This window comes from Micromys minutus (assembly GCF_963924665.1).
Source record: "Micromys minutus genome assembly, chromosome: 1".
Taxonomy (NCBI): domain Eukaryota; kingdom Metazoa; phylum Chordata; class Mammalia; order Rodentia; family Muridae; genus Micromys; species Micromys minutus.
This window is the reverse complement of record NC_137969.1, coordinates 257,318,198-257,321,554: the sequence shown is the minus strand read 5'-3', so window position 1 is coordinate 257,321,554 and position 3,357 is coordinate 257,318,198. Positions and strand designations below refer to the sequence as shown.

At 39.4% G+C, this 3,357-nt stretch overlaps 1 gene segment (V, D, J or C); it reads left to right on the top strand.

The window, feature by feature from the left end:
• The first annotated feature begins 1,361 nt into the window (after positions 1-1,361).
• Positions 1,362-1,890, top strand: LOC308418516 (Ig heavy chain V region 1-72-like). The segment is given in 2 exons: positions 1,362-1,479; positions 1,562-1,890.
• The last annotated feature ends 1,467 nt before the right edge of the window (positions 1,891-3,357 follow it).

Sequence of the window (3,357 nt, the reverse complement as noted above, 5' to 3'; positions counted from 1 at the left end):
ACTCAGGTGGAGATAACGCTTTCTAAGCACATATTCTAAAAGCATTAGAATCCTTGTCAAGGGTATTTCCGGTGTACTCTCATCAAATTTAATGAATGCACACCACAGGTTGTGAAACACATTAGATTTTTCAGAGTGAATTTGCTTAATTTCCACTTCTTTATCAATGTGAATTACTGTGGACTCTTGGCTTTTGTGTGAATAACTCAGTGGTTCCTCCTATTTTCATTGTATGTGAATGATCCAGGAATTCATACATGGACACATGGGGCAAGTTATCTGAGCTCAGGTCTCACTGCTGTTCTGTCCTCAGCTTCTCTAACCCAGGAACAGATAATGAAGGAAACAAACATCCTGATCCCTGTTCACACCTTATTACAACTGAGCACTGTCAGAGCTGGATCCAACTGCCACTAGGAAAGGAGATGACTTTGAGAGTGTCATTGATCAAAATGTGAAAACAACTTAAATTCAGAGGCTGAGACATCTGTCATCTTCTCCAGATAAACAGGAGCCATTTCTTCCTGTATCTGAACCCTGAAAACATAATAGTTCCAGGGATATGTTACTGCTCAAGTCAGATTGGGCAACTTCATTATAAGCAAAGGGTGAGTTCATGACCAGCAGGGGGCACAGGGGGACCATGAATTTCCAGCAGAGAGATGTGCTGGTTGTGGAGGAAAGTCTGTAGACTCTGTGGTTTCCTTTCTTAATGTACATGGTCTTATTGTGATTGACATGTAATATATCTACGTCATAACACTGTGAAGATTCTTTGTTAAACAATTTAAAGATACATATTTTCTTGCATATATATATATATATATATATATATATATATATATATATATATATATACATGCAGACTTCTTTTGACAGATACATAGTGTATTTCTATAATTTAGTGGTACTGCAATAATCTTTCATGTACAAATGTATATAAAATATATACTGTTTTAGTAATTTGGATAATAGTTGTTTGGTATTTAACATGTTGGAAACAGAAATGTTAATCTTATGTATTGAAAGAAGGCTCTAAATTATAGTAACTTAGCTGTTATTGAACATTGTCATCAGTATTTTCATCGTTGTAAAGACCTTAAAATCTATTAGCCTTGTGAGAAGGGGCCCACTGTCTCAGACTGCCAATTGTTTTAGAACACAGGCCTTCATGTTGCATCCCCAGCCTCAGCACAAAGTTCAGAAATGTGGTTTGGAATGAATTTACTTGGAGAGGATTAGTACTTGGGCCTCTGAAATGTGATTCATAACCCAGGTGTCCCTTCTCCTCAGCAGGAGTAGGTTTTATTCAAAGATGTGCCCTGCTAAATATGCAAATCATGTGAGTCTATGGTAAATACATGGATGTCTACACCACCAACAACATAAGATCCCTGTCCTCTCTACAGTCACTGAGTACACAGGACCTCACCATGGGATGGAGCTGTATCATCCTCTTTCTGCTGGCAACAGCTACAGGTAAGGGTCTCAAATTAGAAGTACTGAGGTCTGGTCATAGACTTGAGTGACAATGAGTTCCACTCTGTCTTTCCCTGCACAGGTGTCCACACACAGGTCCAGCTGCTGCAATCTGGGTCTGAGCTGTCGAGACCCGAGGCCTCAGTGAAGATTTCCTGCAAGGCTTCTGGTTACACATTCACTGACTACTACATGCACTGGGTGAAGGAGAGGCCTGGACAGGGCCTAGAGTGGATTGGAAGAATTAATCCTAACAATGGTGGTACTTACTACAATGACAAGTTTAAGAACAAAGCCACATTGACTGTAGACAAATCCTCTAACATAGCCTACATGCAACTCAACAGCCTGACATCTGAGGACTCTGCAGTCTATTACTGTGCAAGACACAGTGTTGCAACCACATCCTGAGTGTGTCAGAAACCTTGGAGTTGGAACAGCAAACTGTCCTGTGTCTGAGAAGACTCAGAGAAGATCAGCTTGAAGACTTGCTCAACTGCAGTCATTTGGAATGTCCATTTTGTGTTTCATCCTTAGAAACCAGTTGTGTTTCTGTCAGCTCTGCAAAAGGGCATCTATGCATTATGTTATAGTGATTTAAGATACTCCTAAAGTACCCCATGCCTTGTCAATGTCATCACCAGTGACCCCTTCCATCGACATGTTTTTTTTTTATGAAACAACAATATTTGAAACTGTGATTATGAATTATAAATATATCTCTGAAATCTGATAAAGCTTAAAACATATACTGGAAAAGCTGGGAATAAAATAAAATTGGACCTGTGAAATCCCAGCATCATTTGAAAATGAAAAATCCATAGTCTTAAGTTTCATATGACTTATACTTGCACACATTGAGAGACATATTGATCCAGTTACAAATGTAGCTAAAGATAGCAATGTCTGGCATCACTGTGAGAAGAGGCTTTTGTTCGAAAGATGGCATGTTTTCCCAAAGTAGGGGAATGGAGAGGGAGATCAGAAGGAGTGCACCTTTGTAAAGGCAACTGGAGGGGGAGAATGGGAGCAAGCAGGGTAAAGAGATAACATCTCAAATGTAAATACAGAGTATCTAATAAAAAAGAGAATAAAAGAAAAAAATTCTCTGAGGAGTCAGTGAGGATAATCATAGGAAAGATGGAAAGGAAGACTCTGAGATCGAGGTCAGAAAGCCGTGGGCTGTCCAGTGAATAGTAGGGAAGCACCAAGTTAAATTCTAATGGTCTATATACTTTACAGTATCATGAGAAACAAAGTCGAAAGCTAGCTGAGACAATGTGTGATGTACACTGAATACCTATACACACTGTGAAGCCACCCAATTCCTTCCCTCAAAGTTAGCTCTTTCTAACAAAGTCATGACTTAGGACAAACAAGTTAATATATCCTTGAAGCAAAACTTTAAATGGATACTGCTCCATGGCCAACTAAACAAGATGCTTCTGGTAGACTTTAGGGACAGGTACTAAGAAGAAGGCATTCCCTAGATTAATAGCTGCACACCAGGTACCAGGAGAAGTGATAATTTGCTCAAGTAAGTAAACAACATCTGGCACACCAGCTGCATTCTGTGTTACTACCTGATTTAGTTTTCAACAGCCAACTGTTCTTCCCCATGTTTCATCTGTCTTCAGCACTGGCCAGATAGGAGACCTAAAGCGAGATGTGTTGGGAACCCCCAACACTTTGTCTTTAAAATCTTTCATAGTGTCAGCAATTTCTGTAAATCTTCCAGGAATGCCATACTGTTTTTCATTCAGTAATTTCCTTGGCAGAAGCAACTCTAAAGGCTTCAATTTAGACTTGCAACTCATCATAGTTCTCACTACTCAGGTCAGGGTGATAATGTGAGAATTTTTCCAATTTCTCAGAATA